Here is a 22,545-nt window from a genome sequence, read left to right on the forward strand (position 1 = left end):
CTTCTGAGAGTTTACCTAGAGGGCCACCTGGATAGAGCACATCTCTCCTCTTCTGTTAAGCAATGCATCAATTTTAAAATTCTCATCTTTGACTTTGAATCCCTCCGTGATCTCACCCTTCTCTATCTCTGTAATCTCCTCCAGCCCCACAACCCTCTGAGATATCTGCATTCTTCTCATCCTGGACATTTGCGCATTCCTGATTTTAATCGCTCCACCATTGATACCCGTGTCTTCAGCTGCCCAGGCCCTAAGCTCTGGAATCCCCTTCCTAAACCTCTTCTGTACCATTCCTCTTTTAAGGCGCTCCTTAAAACCTACCTGTCTAAAAGGACATAGACAAGTTGGTGGAACGGGCGGACAAGTGGCAGTTGAAGTTCAATGTGGAGAAATGTGAAGTCATTCATTTTGGTAGGAAGAACACGGAGAGACAATATAACATAAAGGGTACAACTCTAAAGGGGGTGTAAGAACACAGAGACCGGGGGTATATGTGCATAAGTCATTGAAGGTGGCAGGACAGATTGAGAGAGCAGTTAATAAAGAATACAGCATCCTAGGCTTTATTAATGGGGGCACAGAGTACAAGAGCAAGGAGCTTATGTTAAACTTGTACAAGACACTAGTTCGGCCTCAGCTGCAGTATTGCATCCAGTTCTGGGCGCCGCACTTTAGGATGTAAAGGTATTGGAGAGAATACAGAAAAGATTCACATGAATGGTTCCAGGTATGAGGAACTTCATGTATGAAGACAGATTAGAGAAGTTGGGACTGTTTTCCTTGGAGTAGAGAAGGCTGAGAGGAGATTTGAGAGAGGTATTCAAAATCGTAAAGGGTCTGGACAGAATGGATAGGGAAAAACTGTTCCCACTCGTGAAAGGATCGAGAATGAGAGGGCACAGATTTAAAGTGATTATCAAAAGAAGCAAATGCGACATGAGGAAAAATGTCTTCACACAGCGAGTGGTTGGGATCTGGAATGCACTGCCTGAGAGTGTGGTGGAGGCAGGTTCAATCGAGGCAATCAAAAGGGAATTAGACTGTTATCTGAAAAGGAAGAATGTTAAGGGTTACGGGGAATGGCACTAGGTAAATTGCTCATTCGGAGAGCTGGTGCAGACATAATGGGCTGAATGACCTCCTTCTGTGCTGTAACAATTCTGTGATTCTGTGATACCTCTTTAACCAAGCTTTTGGTCATCTTCCCTAATATCTCCTTATGTGGCTCAGTGTCAAATTTTGCTTTATAACGCTCCTGTGGGGTGCCTTTGGATGTTTTATTATGTTAAAGGGGCTATATAAATACATGTTGTTGTTATTGTTGCATCTCCTTGACTCAGGCCTCCAGCCTGATGTCGAAAAATCTTCGAGCTTGTTCTCTTCAATGTTGTGCCATTCTTCTGTCTTTCCTGGGTCAGAATAAGTTGCAGAAAGACTTCCAGCATCTGAGCCAGCCACAATGCACCTGCCCTGTAAGAGGTGCAGGCTAGCTTTAAGTAAGGTAGGCTAGCTTTGACTGGTACTAACCTTTCATGACTTTGGGCCCACTGTTGAGGCATGCAGCCATTCAGCAGCGCAGTTAGCATTGTCTGCAATTGCAACAATGTAAATGAGCAGGCATGTAACTTTGCCATGCTGCCTGTATCAGAAGCAATGGGTGTGGTTTAATTACACATCATGATCCTCACACCCACTTTCAGGGCCTATTGAATTTTGCACCCCCCCCCCCCCCAACTTTTGTCTAGCTCCAACCCAGTGGGGATGCTCCATAGAGATAAGTAAGTGATAGGAGTCCATCTATACATAGGAAAGGCAGAATTTCAGTCTCTCAGGCTGGCTGGTGGCCATATCATCTTCATTGCCACTTTATTTGATTTTGGGTGTCTAGAATGCCACAGGAGCAAAGGTGAGTTCTCGCGTTTATGCCATTAACTTTCAGAAATCTATCCCCAGATGTGGGATTCTGACAAACAAGTAGAAATAATAGCCCCCTTAATAGATAAATAGCATCAAATGGTATTGAGTAGTTGTGGATAATCTGGCTCCCACTTGAAATTGTGAAAGAGTTATAATGAGTGAAAGGCTCTGTTGGAAATTAATTTGTTCATTGCTTAAGAACAAATTGCATACAATATCTTATTGGCGAATATGCATATTTACAAAGCCTCAGTTCCATTGAGCATCATGGTAACCTCATGTAGCTACTGTGCTGTGTTGGTAATTAAACTAGAAATATCAAATATTTCATGAAGTGTAATTACACTGCATATATACATTTTGAAATTCTCATAAGTATATTTGTATTTAAACCAAATGCAAAAGGCAATGATTGTGAGTGTTTACTGAGTGAGCAGTTCATTTTCAAGGAACCCACTTTTTTAATTAACATCTGTTTATTTTTTTCATGCTTGATTTCACTGGAATCGGAGGTTATTTATTCAGAAGTTAGGAGATTAAATTAGTGGTTTAGAGATCACAAAAGTTTAAATTTTACACCATTGTCTAAAGGTGCAGGTTTGGTGGTTCAAACAATATTTTCTCAATGCCATACAACATGTACATCTGAAAAGCACCACCTTGTGGACATTACTGAAGGAATCTCCTCTACCCTTCACAACATGTTGGACTGAGTGAACACGAGAGATCATCTGTATCTATGGTTCTGAGACTGATTGTTAAAACCCTTTTCATTTATTCGAACCAGAGTTAGTTGTTTTAAGTATGCTGGCCTATAATTTGGATCAGAAAGCTATAGTTGAGCACTAAGCCTAATTATTAATTGTCTTTTTCGGGGATTTTCATTTTATAATTATTCTAACAATCTGTGAAATCAGCAAAGTTAATCTATCCATCCACCTATATATCTAACAGAGGCTTTCTACCTGAAAGGTTAACCAACCTTGTTTTTAATATATGAACAGACCTCATGCTTTCAGGCTTTCAGTCCAGGCTTTCTGTTTTCATTCCAGATTTCCAGCATTGCAGATTTTTCTAGCTATCCAATTACCCATGTGTCTGAATATCAGATATCTGCATCTCTATTTGCTCCAATGGGTTCACTTTAAAGATTTGGGTATTGCTCACTGGACCCTTACTGGTTCTTACCTGCACTCTATTTTGCTTTGTTATATTATGCTACAATCGGCTTTACAATTAAATCTCATCTGTGGTTCCTCAGTGGGAAACTAAAGAGTATGCGATCTAAAACAGGCCAGGTCCCAAGAGTCAGAGTCAAGCTTATTATTCTGTGCAACAAAGGTACAGATCAAACTTCCTCATTTGTGCATATAGGGCAGAGTTCACCAACCAGACTGAAATGCATTGACACAGTGTGTGATAGACTACCATTCGATTTAAAGAATATTCCGTTGTTTACAGGAAGATTGAACCTGATCTTGAATGAAGTAGATTCAAAGTATAATCAGGATTATGGGTGTATTGTCCATGAGAATAAAATATTCTAGAAGCTGTAAAATTAAATAACCCATTACTATTGAAAATCATTCAATGATTCCATTGTGAACCAGGGTCCCTTAACAACTCAGACTGGCTTGGATTTCTTGTACTCAGGCACATACTTTATAGTTTTGGTGACTTCAGTGTCCATTCACAAACGAGAATGTCAATGCGGGGAAATGAAACATAAGTTGCTTTTGTGTGTCAAAGGTCAACATAAAACACACCCAGGTTGAGTACAGTATGGGCCTGATGCAGTGTAAAGCTTTCCTTACCCTACTCCAGCAATGGGGAAAGATTTCTGCTGTTTGGTGTTTGTGGAGAAAATGTAAAAATGTGAACAAAGATTTTATGATTTGGCTGTAAATAGCTAACAGCAGAAATTTTTCTCCAAAGTGCCTCAGAATTGTACCACTTCAAATTTTTCCAAGTTCAGAATCTGCCTTCCTCAGTTTCTCTCTTTGAATAATGGAAAACTTTGTGCTGTGACTCAAACCCACTAAGAACTGAACTGGCACTGCCTAAATTCATTTCAAGTAGCACTGTTACAAGCTTAGCAAGAGAGAGAAGACATGCATCTTAACAACCAGGGATAGTGGTGATAAACCAGTGTGCTAACCCACTAAATTACCCAGATACATAAATTGACAAAAATACATGCATGGCAGATTGTTTTATCTGGATTTAGGTTCACTGATGGCTTCTGTGGAACAAGATGTATGAATGAATTAAAATCAGGAGCACTGGATTCTCAGTTAAATTTATATTAAAACTACTAAAACGTTCCGAGAAATACATTACTTGCATTATCAATGGTCCCCTCGCATCCCCCTCCCTCGAGCCCCCCTTTCACCCCCCCACCCCCCAACCATCCCACAATTTTGAAAACTGAAAGCTGGAGGCTCGTTTGTTCAGTGTCTAAAGTGGGGTCTTAGTGCCATCATGTGGAGTTGTAAAGCTAGTGTCACATTTTGAATATCTTTGAAGGATGTAACATGTGATCCATAAGCATAACTTCAGAGTATTACAAAGCAGACCCTCGCCTCAATAACTGACCAATATTTGCATTTATCTCCTACCAGCATAATTTATAAATGTGAAAATTCTGCTGTTCACTGAATGGGTGCTGCATAAGGTTTTCGCTATTTTACTTTCCTATTGTTGGTGTGCACTGGTAGAAGGGTCCTGTTCAATTTGTGCTTCCGTTCAGGGTTAGCTTTATTCCAGACATTCAGCATCAGTGCAAAGAGGTTTTGGCTTTGTACTGACACTAAACTTCTGGAGCATAAGATGGATATTAATGCTCAAAATGATTCCAAATCAAAGTGGATTGAGACTCCCTCTTCTCGCTATCCAGTTAATTAGCAGGAATTTGACTTCCTGCGAGATGCTTAAAGTGCGGGAGGTTAGTTCTGGGAATTATAACATTTCCACACTTTGGGCACTCAGTGCCAGCACCAAATATTTTGGATTAGTGTTACGACCAGGTGAGAAAGGGGTCTGGGGTTCCCTTTTAGCCTTCACCTGGTCTTACTGTAACAGGGTTTTATTTTAAACACACCATGTTTTTAGCTCCCCCTTGGTGAATCATTGTTCACCGCTTTCCAATTATAAGGCAAAGAAACCAGCACAAACATGCTTTCTTAGGTTTAAAGAAGAAAAGTTGAAATTTATTAAACTTAAACTCTAATTCGGTTAATCCCTACAGATACACTCCGCACCCCATGCTAGCATGCATACGTGATACACAAATGCAAGTAGAGACAGAAAAGAGCAGAAGAAAAATGAAGTGGAAAGGTTTGAGGCAATATCTGAAGAGTTGTTAAGGTTCTTTAAGCTCACTGTAGAGTCCTTGATTGAAGGTAGATCTTGCTTTTCGTTGGGGCCCAGTATTCTTCTTAAACTTTGTTCGCTGTGGGAGACTTTTCTCTCTTGGGGTTTCATGTACCGTCAGTGGATACAGAGGCTTGTGAGAAAGAGATGGGAGCAGACAGGAGAGAGATCTTCTCAGTCTGGGAGCAAACAACTTTCTGCAGGCTCTCAGTTCAAACTGTACAGGTCAGAACCATCCCCCTCCCCCCCCACCACCCCAGGTTGCCAAGCAGGTTAGTCATGTGACTAACTGGTCTGACCATGTCTTAGCTTTGTGTATTGTATATCAGGAGATGGTCCTTTGTCCTTTCCAAGCACTGTTAATATGCAAATATTTGTTTTTCTACCCAAGGTCTGGCAGTACTTGTAATAGGCCCTCTCTTCTTCTCAGCAACAATTTGAAATCTAATGTCCATGTGCGAAATTAAAAATGCCTCATCCTTGGCAGGTGGGGACCTGCATGACACCTCCACACCCAGTGGAATGAAATGTAATTTGAGAAAAGCGCATTTCATTAAAAGGTTTGAGAGAAAATATTTATTTATTTTATTTTTTATTTATTTAGAGATACAGCACTGAAACAGGACCTTCGGCCCACCGAGTCTGTGCCGACCATCAACCACCCATTTATACTAATCCTACACTAACCCCATATTCCTACCACATTCCCACCTGTCCCTATATTCCCCTACCACCTACCTATACTAGGGGCAATTTATAATGGCCAATTTACCTATAAACCTGCAAGTCTTTGGCTGTGGGAGGAAACCGGAGCACCCGGCGAAAACCCACGCAGACACAGGCAGTACCCAGAATTGAACCCGGGTCGCTGGAGCTGTGAGGCTGTGATGCTAACCACTGCGCCACTGTGCCGCCATAAATAAAATATAAGATACAGAAAACCATGCATTTCTCTCATTCATTCCCATTCATTCATAAATCCTAAAACTTATTACAGCCTGTCTTCTCTTTGTGCCAGTGCTGCTTTAATTGCCCCCTTTTTGGCAGCCCAATAAACATGTGGTTCTTTTTTTTGGTAAAATTTCTCTTCCGTTTTCCCATTGCCATGACTGCCTAGGGTCTTTCTTCCTGTTGAGGTCTGCCAAAGTGGGGGGTGGTGGGGGGGGGGGGGGGGTGGAGTTAGATTTAATTAGTCCTAAATTGGAATTTTTCCAAGAGAGTCAGTAGTGGGTGGGTCCATCCTGAACTCTCAGTGCTTTGCTGAGTCATGCAAAGGCTTTTGACTTCAGGGTGGGTGGTTCCCTTTTTCTCTGACTGTGGGGAAGCATTCTTTGTTAATCTTCCCTTTGTTCTCTGGGACACTCCTGCCTGCAGATATTTGTGCAGACTCTACTGCACTTCCCTGTGGCATTTCAATTAGGTGAGGCATCACCTTCATGGTTTCTCTGTCCCCTAGAGGTATTTCTTTGTCTCTGCAATCAGGGACTCCCTCTGCTTCACTTTCAGACTGGGCAGCCTTTGCTAACTCTTGCAATACAGGGTTGGCTTGCTGAGCCTCAGCTAGGGAAAATCCATTTAGTTCATTCCCTGGGTCTCCTAACTTTCCAAAGAAAGTCTCAGACAGACAGACCTGGTCATCTGCCTGCAGTGCTAATTCAGTCTCCTCTGGGGGAGCCGGTTTGATCATTGCCTGATCCACTACACATTCAGGGAAACTGCAGGGGTCCGTCTCCCACCAATGCCCTGTCTCTCTGACCTCCGTGGTATTTCTTTCACTACCGGGGGGGGGGGCTACCACGTTCACCCCCACTAGATTATTACCTAGGAGCAGGTCAACCACATCCACAGGCAAACATGGGACAATCCCTACAGTCACCGGTCCCGAAACTAGGTCGCGCTCCAAGTGTGCAGGTACAGGCATCTACTGCACTCCAATACCATTCACCATCATTCTGGAGTTCTCTGCACTCTCTGGGGAAAAGGCCAGGCCTTTTTCCAGTAAAAGGGATCTAGTAGCCCCAGTGTCCCTGAGAATTACATTGGGCTTGCTTGCCCCACTCAAGCAGTATGGAGTTACTTTCCCTTCAGTCACAAAACCCTGATAGCCTTCAGGAATCCTATTAGCTTTTCCTGTACTGGCCATAGTAAGCTTCCTGGGTTGCACTCTTACTGCAGTTAAAACCATAGCTTGTTCTGTGCTTTACAGTAGGGTCCTTTCTCTGTCACTGAACGGGTGTGCCCTGATTAACCTTACAGGTTTTCCCTTTAGTTTCCAGCAGTCTGCTCTTAAATGCCCTTCTTTATTACAATGGAAGCACATAGGTCTCCGGGTCTCACTCTTGCTCATGGCACCTTCCGTTTTGGCTAGAGGAGGGCCCCCTGTGTCTTCTGCTTTCTTTTCTCTCCTAGGACTGCTTAGACTCCTATCACCTCCCCATCTTTTGTCCCTTTCGGATTTGTGGGGGTGACTGGGAAAGGTTCTCCCTGGGAAACCGACTTCATAATTAAAACAAATTCATCAGCCAGAATGGCCGCTTTCCGGGCTCTCTGGGCCCGCTGCTCCTCGACATGGGTCTTTAAGGAGAGTGGGAGAGAGTGTTTAAATTCCTCTAACAGAATTACTTCTCTGAGATTCTCATAGCTGAGCTGTACTTTAAGAGCCCTCAGCCACTGGTCAAAAACCAGCTGCTTACTTCTTTCAAACTCCAGTTAAGTTTGATTAGCTTTCTTCTCGAGGTTCTAAATTTTTGACGATAAGCTTTGGGCACTAATTCGTATGCCCTGAGGATAGCATTTTTGGTCAGTTCATAATTTGATGAACTCTCATCTGGCAACAGGAAATAAACCTTATCGGCTTTTCCAGTTAGCTTGCTTTGTAGTAAAAGAGGCCAGGTCTCAGCTGGCCATTTTAGCTGCCTTGCCAGTTTCTCAAAAGACATAAAATATACTTCTACATCTTCCTCATCGAATTTTGGGAGCAGATGAGCTAGTTTTAACAATTCTGCACCCAGCCCTGAATTACGCTCCTCCATGTAGGCCATGCTTTCACTGGGGTTACTCTGTCGCCCCCTAGTTAACTCAAGCCACTTCAACTCTCTTTCTTCCCTTCTTTCTGGAATATTCCTTCTCTCTCTCCTGCCTTTCATTTTCCTCACGTTCATTCTGAAAGGCTCTTTCTTTCTCCCTCTCCTGTCTCTCCCTTTCTCTTTCTCTTTCCCTGTCTTCTAATTCAAGTTTCCTCTGTTCAAATTGTATCTTTGCTAACAATACCCTGTCTGGATCTGCTTCTAACCCTGTTTCTGCTTCTTCAGATTCAAGGGAAAAATGGTTGGCCACTAGCCTTAGGAGCTCAGACTTCCTAGCCTTGCCATGTACTGCTCAGCCATTTTCCTCAACTCCTCCATAGACAGTGCTTTTAATTTATCTCAAGTTACTTCACCCTGGCTTGGAGAGTAACTAGCTTCAGTTGCAGACATGTTAGTATTCAAGTACACAAAACCACAAGAATACCTGTATTAATCTTGCTCTTTTTTGATTGGGAACAATTTGGCTTCTCACTTCCAATTTCTCTCATTTGTCTGTTGGTCAATCCCGGACGCTAGCGCCCAAATTTATTTTACGACCAGGTCAGAAAGGGGTTTAGGGTTCCCTTTCAGCCTTCAGCTAACAGGATTTTATTTTAAACACACCGTGTTTTTAGTTCCCCCTTGGTGAATTCTTGTTCATTGCTTTCCAATTATAATAGTCATAGTCATAGAGTCGTACAGCCTAGAAACAGGCCCTTCAGCCCACTGCGTCCATGACGACCATAATGCCTATCTATACTAATCCCACCTGCCTGCATTAATACCATATCCCTCTATGCCTTGCTCATTCAAGTACCTGTCCAGATACCTCTTAAATGTTGCTACTGTTCCTGTCTCCACCACCTCCACAGGCAGTGCATTCCAGATACCCATTATTCTTTGTGTGAAAGATTTACCCCTTTGATCCCCTTTAAACCTCCTCCCTCTCACCTTAAATCTATGCCCTCTAGTTCTACCCACTCCAATCTAATGTCCTTAAAAAAAAACACTTTAGTAGGACTCACCTTATCACCAGAGGTTTTTTTTCCCAACAAAAAAACTTTCCCTTTTTTAAAAAAGATATTTAAATGCACTAACAGCTGCTACTCACCAACCAATCACCTTGCAGCTCTCCTCTGACGTCACTGTTGGCTTTTATTTCAAAACTCCGGCGCGCTGGAAGAGTTCCTCTCCGCTCCCGGAAGGTAAGAGACTGGGCCTCGATCCTTGGGGTCAATTTATAGGCTCCACTCTCGGCATTCTCCCCACAGGTCCGCTCCATTCCTCTCCCCTCCATTCCCGGAAGGCAAGAGACTGGGCCTTGATCCCCGGGGTCGGTTTATAGGCTCCACTCTCAGCGTACTTCCCACAGGTCCACTCTGCTCCTCTCCAATCCGCTCCCGGAAGGCAAAGAAACCAGCACAAACATGCTTTCTTAAGTTTGAAGAAGAAAAGTTGGAATGTATTAAACTTAAACTCTAATTCAATTAATGCCTACGGATACACGCTGTGCCCCACGCTAGCATGCATATGTGATGCACACGTGCAAGTAGAGACAGAAAAGAGCAGAAGAAAAATAAAGTGGAAAAGTTTGAGGCAATATCTGAAGAGCTGTTACGATTCTTTAAGCTCACTGTAGAGTCCTTGATTATCAGTAGATCTTGCTTTTTGTTGGGGCCCAGTATTCTTCTTAAACATTGTTCACTGTGGGAGATGTTTCTCTCTTGGAGTTCATGTGTCTTCAGTGGATTCAGAGGCTTGTGAGAAAGAGATGGGAGCAGACAGGAGAGAGATCTTCTCAGTCCAGGAGCAAACAGCTTTCTGCAGGCTCTCTGTACAATTCAGAACTTCCTCACCCCCACCCCAGGTTGCCAAGCAGGTTAGTCATGTGACTAACTGGTCTGACCATGTCTTGGCTCTGTGTATTGTATGTCAGGGAATGGTGCTTTGTCCTTTCCAAGCACTGTCTGTTAATATGCAAATGTATTTTTTCCTGCCAAAGTCTGGCTGTCCTTGTTAACAGGCCTTCTCTTCTTCCCAGCAACAATTTGAAATTTAATGTCCATGTGGCGAAATTAATAATGCCTCATCCTTGGCAGGTGGGGGCCTGCATGACAATCAGGTACAGCACAAGCCAGGTAGAAGATAAAGTTCCTTTTATTTGTGTGATGAGACAGTAGCTATCCTGATAGTCTCCTTTGGCTTCAGACTTCCAACTATGCATTAGTTGGGAAGTGTTATAATGTTAACTGTTAATGATTTTTCAGTATTAGATTCATTAAGTAATGTGGGAAAGTTCAAGCGCAAACAGGAACTCATAAGAGGGGCTGCAGGAAGTGATATGTAAGCAGCCCTTAAAGGGGTGATAGGATACAGTCACTTAAGAAGAAATAACTGTATATGTGGATGAAAATATTGGTAGCCTTTACAAATTTGAGATATTGGAAAGGCTGTTAGCATTACAAAATTATCTGGTAAAATTCAGTGGTTGACACAATAAAAATGGAGGCAGGAAAAGTGATTATCTGATCAAATGGTGGAACAGCACAACACCCAACCTCCTGTTTGATAGCTGGAAAAGTGGAAGTGGGACAGAATGAGATGGTAGCAAGGTAGCCTTACTTACCATTCCAGGGCACCATCCCATTAGACCAACGTTACAAAAGCCTGGGAGGAAACACAGTAAGAAGACTTGAGGATGCAACTGACTATTATTGCCACTTGCAATGCCAGTCCTAAACTGCACACGAGTTGCAAGTTCCCGTTCAGCAATGGCACAAGTCTACTGACCCAGTGTCTGTGCACCAATTCTGCATGGTTATTGCCAGGTAGATGTGCCTCTACATAAAATGTGGATAAGAGGTTACTGGCAGGTGGATCCAGCCTGCTTCCGGTGCAGATTAAGCTGCCAGGCATCCTTCTATTGGTCTTACCCCTACTTTGTCTAAAAAAAAAGAGATTTATATTGGGAAACTCATTGTTCCAATGTCAGACCAAAAACTAGCAGTGCTGGAGAACTAGGCACAAAACCTTTCATCAACAAAGTAGGAGCAGGAAAGAAATAAAGAAAAAAGCATGAAAATGGTTCAATAATAGCCTCAAAATAAGATAAAAACATAAGAAATAGGAGCAGGAATAGACCATACAGTGCCTCGAGACTGCTCCACCATTCAATACGAACATGACAGATCTTCTGCCTCAACTCCACTTTCCTGCCTGCTCCCCATATCCCTTGATTCCCTGAGAGACCAGAAATCTCTCCATCTTAGCCTCAAATATATTCAACCCTCTGGGCCAAAAATTCACAACTCTTTGACCGGAAGAAATTTCTCCTAATCTCAGTCCTAAATGATCAGACTGTGCCCCTGGGTTCTAGATTCCCCAGCCAGGAGAAACAATGGACTGAATTTTATAAGCCCGCTGCCGAAAAAATGGCGGCCCAGCCATGCAGGCCACATGCCAAAGAACCGCCGCGATTCTAAGCACGGCGGCTCATTTAAATAGCCGGGGTTGGCTGCACGCCCGCCCCCCCAATCACATGCAGGGGGTGTGCTGTCCATCCCTGGCAAAGGCGTCAGCTGCCTGTGTGCAGGCACTGACGCCATTTTTAAAGGGCTGTCAGTCCTACCGGCTAATTTAAATATTTAAAGAACAATTTTTAATGAAATTAATTAAATACATCCCTTTATCCCCTTTCTCACCCCCAATAACAATTAAATTAATTATTTGCCCTTTCCCCCCCCCAAAATGCTTATCTTTACCATCTGACCATCCCCCTCCTCAACTGCACCAAGTTTAAACTACAACCCTTCCCACCATCGCCTACAACCATGATGTTAATTTGACTACCCTCCACCCCTGCACTGAGAAATTTAACTCCTCCCCCCTCCCCACCATTGTTGCGCCTTGTTTCCCCGGATGAGGATCCGAAGGCACGGGAGTGCGGGCCGCCAGGCCGCAGATCGCAGCTGGATATCAGGAGGCAAGGTAAGTTTATTTAAATTAATTGTTTTAATTGATTTAAAAATTCAAATTATGGTCCCATCGCCCAGCGGCGGGGAGGCCACCACGGTGCTCACCGCCACTGGGAGGATCGGACCGGGCCCTGCTGGCACCGAGGTCCGTGGCGGGCCTTATCTGGGGCCATCTTCAGGCCCGCTCGTCATGGATCCCAACGTTGAGAGCTCCTTAAAATCCAGCCCAATGTCTCAGTGTCTACCCTGTCAAGCCCCTTCGGAATCTTAATTAAATAAAAGCAAAATACTGCAGATGCTGGAAATCTGAAATGAAAAACAAAAAGTGCTGGAAATACTCAGCAGGTCTGGCAGCATCTGTGGAAAGAGAAACAAAGTTAAAACTAAGCTTCTCTCTCCACAGATGCTGCCAGACCTGCTGAGTATTTCCAGCACTTTTTGTTTTTCATTTCAGAATCTTGTATGTTTCAGTGAGATCACCTCTCATTCTTCTAAATTCCAGAGAATATAGGTCCAATTTACTCAGCCTCTCATCATAAGACAACCCTCTCATCCCAGGAACCGATCTAGTGAACCTTTGCTACCACCTCTACCTTGCAGAGGCTGAGCGCCAACTCTCAGACACATCTTCCTACCTTCCCCTGGACCATGACCCCACCACCGAACATCAAGCCACTGTCTCCAGGACTGTCACTGACCTCATCTCCGCTGGAGATCTTCCCTTTACAGCTTCCAACCTCATAGTCCTGCAGCACCAAACAACCCAAATCAACAAACAGGACTGTCCTGGTAGACCCACCATTTCAGTCTGTTCCTGCCCCACTCAACTTATTTCTTCCTATCTTGACTGTATTTTTTTCTCCCCGGTCCAGCCTCTACCTACCTACATCCGTGACTCTTCTGATGCCCTAACTGCCTCCTCTTCACTATGGACGTCCAATCCCTCTATACCTCCATCCCCCACCAGGACGGTTTGAGGGCTCTTCACTTCTTCCTTGAACAGAGGCCCAGCCAGTCCCCATCCACCACCACCTTCCTCTACCTGGCTGAACTTGTTCTCGCATTGAACAACTTCTCCTTCAACACCACTCACTTCCTTCAAATAAAAGGTGTTGCTTTGGGTACCCGCATGGGTCTCACTTATGCCTGCCCCCTCCCCCAACTCTTTTTGATGCCTGTCTTGGTGCCGTTTCCTGCTCTCGCCCAGAACTGGAAAATTTCATTAACTTTGCTTCTAATTTCCACCCTTCTCTCACCTTTACATGGTCCATCTCCAACACTTCCCTCTCCTTCCTCGACTTCTCTGTCTCCATCTCTGGGGATAGGCTGTCTACTAATATTCATTATAAGCCCAGTGACTCCCACAGCTACCTCGACTACATTACCTACTGTAAGGACTCCATTCCATTCTTCCAGTTTATTTGTCTCCGACGCATCTGTTCTGATGATGCAACATTCCAAAACAGCGCTTCTGATATGTCTTCCTTTTTCCTCAACCGAGGATTCCCCCCCACCACTGTGGTCAACAGGGCCTTCAACCATGTCTGACCCATTTCTTGCATTTCTACCCTCACCCCTTTCCCTTCCTCCCAGAACTGCGACAGGGCCCCCCTTGACCTCACATTCCACCCCACCCGCCTCCACACCCAAAGGACCATCCTCCACCATTTCTACCACTTCCAGCATGATGCTACCACCAAACACATCTTCCCCTCCCCTGTCAGCATCCCAAAGGGACCATTCCCTCCGCGACACCCTGGTCCACTCCTCCATCGCCCCTGACACCTCGCCCCCTTCCCAAAGCACTTTCCCATGCAATTACAGGAGGTGTAATACCTGCCCTTTTAACTCCTCTCTCATCACCATCCAAAGCCACAAACACTCCTTCCAGATGAAGCAGCGATTTACTTGTACTTCTTTCAATTTAGTATACTGTATACACTACTCACCATGCTCACCTTTACAATGGGGAGACCAAACGCAGATTGGGTGACCAATTTGCGGAACACCTCCGCTCAGTCCGCAAGCAAGACACCGATCTTCTGGATGCTTGCCATTTTAATTCACCACCCTGCTCTCATGCCCACATTTCTGTCCTTGGCCGGCTGCAGTGATCCAGTGAAGCTCAATGCAAGCTTGAGGAACAGCACCTCATCTTCCATTTAGGCACTCTACAGCCTTCTGAACTCAACATGAGTTCAACAATTTCAGAGCATGACTGCCATTTAAAAAAAAATTAATTAAATTAAATTAATTCTTTGCCTTTTAATACATCTATTAACACTCCCTTTGCCTTATGTTCCGTGACATCTCTGTCATTTAATCTATCCTGCCCTCCACCCTACTACACATCTTCCCTTTTATTCTTCTTCACCCCCCCCCACCTTTAACTTGTTCAAAGCCAACTACATTTCTAACCTTTGCCAGTTCTGATGAAAGGTCACAGACCTGAAGCGTTTACTCTGGTTTCTCTCTCCACAAATGCCGTATGACCTGCTGAGTATTTCCAGCACTTTCTGTTTTTATATTCTTCCTTAATATGGAGACCAAAACTGGGCACAGTACTCAAGGTGTGATCTCACCAATGTCCTGTACAACTGTAGCAAGACTTCCTTATTCTTGTATTCCAATCCCCTTGCAATAAAGGTCAACATGCCATTTGCCTTCCTAATTGCTTGCTGTACCTGCGTGCTAACTTTCTGCATTCCTTGTACGAGTACACCCAAGTCTCTCTGAATATCAACATCTACAGGTTTCACGCCTTTCAAAAAATATTCAGCTTTTCTATTCTTACAGCCAAAGTGAATAATCTCACACTTCTTCACATTATACACTACCACCTTGTTGCAAACTCATTAAAAACTATCTACATCTCTTTGTAGCCTCTTTGTGTCCTCCTCATAGCTTGCATTCCCACTTGGCTATCTATAGTTAACAAACATAGATACATTACTCTTAGTCTCTTCATCTAAGCCATTAATATAGATTGTAAATAGCTGAGGCCCGAGCACTGATCATTGCGGCACTCCACTTGTTACAGCTTGCCATCTTGAAATCCCTCTAATCACTCATTGCTTCCTGTCCGATAACAATCCTCTATCCATGCTAATATATTACCCCCAACTCCATGAACCCATATCTTGTGTATTCGCCTTTTGTGTCACCTTTTTGAATGCCTTTTGGAAAGCCAAGTATACTACATCTCCTGGTTCCCCTTTATCTACTCTACCAGTTATATCCTCAAAAAACTCGAACAAATTTGTCAAACACGATTTCCTTTTCGTAAAACCATGTTGACTTTGTCTGATCATACAATGATTTTCTAAGTGCATTGTTCAGACTTCCTTAATAATAGATTCTGGCATTTTCCCGACAACTGATGTCAGGTTAACTGGCCTGTAGTTCCCTGTTTTCTCACTCCCTCCTTTCTTGAATAGACACAAATCTTACAATAGGGTTCTTTAAATGCAGCTTCCATCAACAGTCCATCCCAGCAGTCCATTTTATATGGATGGCTTGATGACTAATCTCAATACTGGAGTAAACAGCAAGAAATTGTATGAATATCATCCTCCAAACTAGTAAGTGCTTCTGGTACCAATAAAAAACTAAAATGGTAAATGGATGGGATGCTACATTGGTGGAAATTCAATGTAATGGATCACCACTCACTTTTCCAATCACTCACACCTGCTTTACACCTGTTTATTGTGTGTAACCAATAGGAAATCTCCTGTTCTTGGGGAGACATTGAAATCCAGTGTTCCAAATGTGACTGGTAAGAATGACTGGCCATTAGCAAAAATAAAAATTGAGATTTTGGAGTTTCATTTTCCAGTTTAATGTAATCAGGTAACTTCTGAAGCCAGAAGACCATCCATGTCCTCTAGTTCCATTGCTAGTTATATATGAAGGTGTACTTTTAGCACTACCACCATCTACTGAGGGTTGTGTGAATGTTAAATGGACATTCCTTTTCAAATAACAATTGCGAAAAAGTATAACAGCCCATCTTTTTTTTAACTGTTCCCCCTCCCATACACTGTCTGAATTTCCTTGCAGAATAATCTAAACCAGAAAATTACTGTGAGATATTTAATGAACACTAAACAGATATTTGTATCAAATTCCTGTCTCTGCTACTTTAACAAAGGCACCAATGTGCTGTTTTAATTGTGCTAAAATAGCGGAGAAAACAATTTGTTATGAGTGAATTAAGTATTTCTATGATAATGCTGCTCACAGTACCTTTCAGGCTATAGTCCCATCAGCATTAACAAATGTTGTTGGGGCTGAATTTCTGTGGGGATTCTTCCAACTGGCTATGGAAACTTCTACAGGCATTTTAAGAGCAGGGTATCACTTCCTGATAAAACAAAATCACTAGATCGTAAGATATTTAGAGATGAGGAATGCCATTCGGCCTATCTTAATTCATCAATCGAGCGCGATCTAAATATCCCCCATTACAGCGCCAAATGTTTCTTTGATGATTGCAGGATTCTTGCCTCCGCTATTTTAGCTGACGGTCAGTCCTAGTAGTTGCTGTGCATAGATCATATTTGGTAGTAGAATTAATATCGAGCTAGCCATGAATAGATAGCCTAGTTTGTCACTATTTGGAAGCTGTCTTGCAGTTGAGATTAATCAGAAATTTATTTAGGTCAGGATTTTGCAATTATTTTTGACACATGATTCTAAAATAGGACTCATTATTTTGTTTAATCTGATTTGAAACCTAAATGTAACCAAAAAATTTAAGACGTTGAAAATGTAGGACACTTTAAAACTACCAACAAGTAACAACACTGAAACACAATTCGTTGAACTTGTTGTGTTGCTTTTAATTTCTACTCCAACCAACATATGGAAATTTTTCATGTGATATTCTATTTATCTGCCATGGCCCTCAGGAGGCTGTTTAAACTGTCAAATGTAAAAATGTGAATCATATCAATCAATGCATGGAAGGCGTACAGAGTTTGCACTATTTTGATTGTAGACCATCCCGAAGATACTTAAATATCAGGACACTCCTCAAAACAAAATGAGTTGGAACAAAGATCTGAAGAATGCGCTATTTTTAGGGGGAGCAGTCCAAAGGTACCAGACTCCTGTTACATTGTTTCCCTTCTGGGCTGGAGAGGTAGGATCTCCCATCATAGGCATTCCCTACTCTGACCCTGACCCTGAAGCAGGACACTCCAAAGAAGTGCTTTTTATAAGTTATGCCCAGAGGCTTCAGCCCTTACAAGCCCAAGAAAGAATTCCCAACTAAGTTGGGGCTGAGTATATCTAGGTCGTTGCCTTTTCCAAACCATTCAGCCAAACTCTGCAGGAGTTATGGTGCAAGTCTGATAAAATTGTCGAGAGAGTTTGGCCCCTTATAAATTTAAAGTGATAATTGATTGATGATAGAATTGCAGTATGAGCTATTCTATCACCAACAATGGGAATTAAAACATGCTGGCCTTACAAATGCATTAATATAACAACTGCTTTGACAGTGTTGGCATAGCACCAAGTGATTCAATTTTATTTTATTTTTAAAGGAGAAGAAAGAATGGAAAGAATCTACTAGGACCATACACTCATTGCTTATGACACAAGATTCCTGTATTATCACTAACTGTTTTGCATTCATCCATTTTAACACACAAAACGTGTAGTAGGTCCCCAGCTTTTCACAGCAACAGAAGATGATGGATTTATCATCCAAGAAAAAAGTCAAATTCTTCTTCAATAATAATATTAAAATTACAGTGTAAAACCAGAGACAATTATTTCCAAATAGCCTTTTAAAAGCCATTGAACAATTGGCATTAGTAGAATGAAGCTATCATTACTCTAGCTGAAAATTTCAGTCATAAATCGCATTGAGTGATAGATACAATAAAAATCCCACTGCTGATGCCGGTTTTGACAACTCAAGCACAGTTATGATCTGTCATGACTCAGAGTGTGACAATATGTCACATTTGATTGTTAAAACATTGTATTTATAAAAGTGTTCTCTTTTGTCTGCGTTTTTTGAATATTCTTTCCTTTTTTCTCCTCTTGCAGAGATGGCAGTGGGGATATAGTTTTACAGGAACTGCCAGCCTTCCAGTACTTCATCCAAGTGGCAATTGTTTATATATAACTCTCGATCATAAGTTGGAAGGTCAATTGACCATGGATAAGGCAGGTCATTTGTTATTACTTCATTGTAAATATTTATATCATCATGTAAAGTTCTTGGACTCAACACCAATCTTTGTTGCAATAATCTTTCTTGGATTTGACCGAGTCTTGCCACATTCAATATCTAAACAACGGTCATACAGAGAAATAAATGATATTACCCCACTTTTCCTCTGGGTAGGGAGTCATAACCTTTATTGATCTTTTCATTTTTGCCTCTCTCTACAAATTGTAAAAGAAAACCTAAGATCTTTATAGGCCTTTAGTCACCCACGCCCATCCTTGTAACCTTGATGAATCATTATGATGTGATAAGCGTTATTGTGAAAAAGACCTCCAAAAATAAGGCAAGTTCCTCACAAACACCAGATGGCTAACTTGTTTGCCATTAATCATGTAACTGGTCATCCTGTGACCATTGTGCCATTTCCTATCTCTAGACTGTTTCATTTCACAATGTGGTGACAAAGTTCTGTCAGCAGGCACAAACTAATACATTCTGCTAAATTAGCAGCAGTGGGAGAAGGACAAGCCCTCTGCGGATGCAACATCACATGACTCATGTGCACCCTCCATTAGTGCAGATACGCACACCTTGGTGAGTACTGCATTAGAGATAGCTAGGTTGTCACATGGTGAGGCACACATCACATGTGAGTAGGCGCAGATGCTAGAGACAGGCACAGCATTGAAGAGTTCCTGTTGGAAGGTGCAGGACACGTAGGACACTTCAAGCAATGCTCAGCTGGATGTAAATGATGAGCTTCGGGTGCTATCCACAAAAAGGGAACATCTGGAGGAGCAATGGGAAATGTGTGTGCTTCTGTCAGCATTTCCAGAGGCAGTTTGCGCCATTGGAGAGATGCATCTCAAGTATGACTCCCATGATGTCTCAGACGTTTCTGCTGACCTCCACCTCCATGGAAAGAGTGACCACCTGCATGGAGAACCAGACGCGGCAGGCCACTGAGTTTGGTGGGTACGGGGTGGAGTGGGTGGGGCGGGGGGGGGGGAAGTATTTATGATTGCATTGCCATATAGCCTTATGCACTCAGATTAGCTGAATGCCTGTATGAGGCCATCACAGGCTTCTCTGGCAGTTACTGGCACCATGGCCACATCTGACTCCTCCTTCCTCTTCCTCTTCCTCCTTCTCCTTCGCCTCCTTGGATGCCAATTGGTCTGCACCCTCCTCCTCGTTCAGCTCCACTCCTCTCTGCAGCACGATGTTGTGCAAGGCACAGCAGATCCCAACCATTCTGGAGACCTTGGATGGGTCCTACCGAAAGTCATTACCAGATCTGTTCAGGCACTTGAATTGTACCTTCAGCAACCCAATGGCTTGCTCTGATCGTCCTTGATGTCATGTGGCATCAGTGGTAGGGCTTCTCACAGGAGTCATCAGCCAGGTTCTCAGAGAGTAGCCCTTGTGTCCAAGGACCCACCTGCTTATGCTATGTGCAAGCGTGAAAACCTGTGGGAGATGTGACTTTCACAGAATGAAGGGATCATGGCAGCTCCCAGGATATCTTGCATCGACATGTATGATAACCGTCCAATGGTCACAAACGATCTGAACATCGAGGGAGTGGAGTCCCTTCCAATTGATGAATACTCCAGGCTCATCTGAGGGTGCCTCAATTGCCACATGTGTGCAGTCAATAACTCCGTACACCTTTGTGAATCCAGCCACTGCAGTGAAACTGACAGTCCTCTGTGTCTGACTGGCCTCATCAGTGTCAAAGTGGATATAAGTGATGGTCTTGCTATCACCTATAGATCCCTGGAAGGAACCAGATGTGAAGAAATTCTGGGTTGTGGTGGCCTTGATAGCCACTGGCAATGTTCACCCACCTGGCCATCTTGGAAGGAATCTTGTTCCAGGAGGTTGCAGATGTCAACAAAGACTTGCTGCAAAAGCCTGAGCCTCCTGAAGCTGTGCTGCTTCATCATGTCAAGGAAGCTGATCCTCTGCCTGTGCTGGGGGTAACGCGTCCTTTGAGATGGAGCTTTGTATTCATCCTTTCTGTCCTGTGGCACAGCATGTTACTGCAGAGAAGGCAGCTGTTGTTGTTGTTGTTGTTTCTGCTCCTGATGCAGTTGCTGATGATGTTGCTGGTGTTGGTGTGGCTGCTCCTGTTGTTTCTCATCAGAGGTCCATGCTACAGCGGCATAAGTTGCTCCCACACTGCAGTGAAGGCTGACAGCAGCGTAGTGCGAATCAAAGTGAATAAAGTCCAATGTAAATGAAATCACATCCAAAAAGTTGGAAATCACCTGTGAAGCAGTGAAATTAGGCTCTATGAACAAGGGCTGTGAGCACAAAGCTTTCACGTAGCTGATCAGCAGCTATGCAATTTCACTATTTATAGGCTTTCAAGCCTGTCGGTTTCACTGATCAATTACTCCCCACTATGTTCTCACCTTGTTGACCCTGGTGAGTTCCACGTGGCTCAGAAAACCTGTGCACTGGCTGTGAAAGCCAGAATCCTGAGTTAAAGTCACAATTAATTGCCTGATTGCATATTAAAATGACTGACCAACAGCTCCATAGAGTTTTCCATTTGCCTCAGAACCCACTCTGGTTAAACCCAGAAAGAGGGTGGGCTCATGTTGGGTTTCCGAGCTGCCAGCATTTTCCAACAACTTAAGGACTGAACCCAAACCCATCACCTCCCCTTGGCAGTTAAAATTCTGCCCATTAACACATCAGCTTTAATTTACATAGAGATTAAGCATATTCTATACTCTTATAAAGCAGTCCTCGCGAACAACAGATCCTCTCCATGCTGTCAAAGCTTTTTCTTTCTAAATGTAATCCAGATTACTCGATATTTCCACCTACCCCCAATAACCTTCCACCCCCTTGCTTGTCAAGAATCTATTTACCTCTGCCTTAAAAATATTCAAAGACTTTGCTTCCACGCCTTTTGAGGATGAGAATTCCAAAGATTCACGACCCAAAGGAAAACAGAAAACTCATCTCAAGTTAAACTAATTCCTAATTCAACATATATATCTATATAAAAACAGGGTATTTTACAACCTCTGGAACATTTTAAGCAAATCGCAATACTCAGGCAACATTATGGTGTAGAAACTTGTAATGTATGTAGTGGCTGTTATGTTAGGAAAATCACTTATTCTAACCGTGGGGTCATCATAGGCCTGTCCTCAGCAACATCCACATATATACACTTTCCAGAAGGGGAGCATTAGATAGGAATCCGGACTGAAAATTATTCTTGGTTTTCCTGTTGCACTGCTGAAGACTCTGACACCAATTGTACTGCTCATACCACAATTCCAGCTGAAATCGGTTAACTCAGTACAGCTTAAGGGAGCAGAATTAAAGCTGGGACCATCCTAGTCTTTATTACTCCATGCTACATCAAGCATTGCATTTACCTGAAAGCTTGAAAGCTATTTACGGCCATAAATTACATTACTTTCTGTAGCTTAGTGAAGGACTTACCTTCACTTGTGGTTTAGCCTTACCTTTGATGTTGAACAGAGGTGTTAAAATCAAATATGTATTTCACCTGTTTCACAAATGGTGGTTTTGTCTGCTAGCCTGTTTCACCATTGGCAGAGTGTTGGCATACAGCCAACATAGTGTGCCCAGTACAAGTAAAAGTAATCAACATTTACGATGAATTGTTGGCAAAAGGTGAAAATGTAAAGTATTGTTAAGCTTCTCAAGCCTGTGACTGTATTTCTGTCCAGATGTTAAATTCTGGTCTTCAGCATTATCAGGTTGAAAACAACAGGCTTTTAGTGAGAGCTGTCTCCAGGATACCCAAGATAACTTAAAGGTCTTAAGTAAATAAACTCTGCTGCTGTTATTCTCTGTGCAGTTACACCATCACCAGCATGACATTTATAATTTTCATTTTCCCCAAGACACTTCACAGGGCACCTTGTTCAAGGAGGTTAAAAGGGCAATGGGAGTGAATTGGTCTTCAGTGAGACCTCCAAAGAGCTGCTAGTGAATCAGCAGCTCATTTTACACAACTCATGACTTTATTTCAATT

General features: G+C 42.9%; 1 long non-coding RNA gene across 1 annotated transcript; it reads left to right on the forward strand.

Annotated features, from left to right (window-relative positions):
- Positions 1-1,817: 1,817 nt before the first annotated feature.
- LOC137370956 (uncharacterized) lies at positions 1,818-18,678 on the forward strand. Its single transcript, XR_010975149.1, has 2 exons — positions 1,818-1,906; positions 18,392-18,678. It is a non-coding gene; the product is annotated as an uncharacterized lncRNA (long non-coding RNA).
- Positions 18,679-22,545: the final 3,867 nt, after the last annotated feature.

The sequence above is a fragment of the Heterodontus francisci genome, chromosome 6, assembly GCF_036365525.1.
Source record: "Heterodontus francisci isolate sHetFra1 chromosome 6, sHetFra1.hap1, whole genome shotgun sequence".
Taxonomy (NCBI): domain Eukaryota; kingdom Metazoa; phylum Chordata; class Chondrichthyes; order Heterodontiformes; family Heterodontidae; genus Heterodontus; species Heterodontus francisci.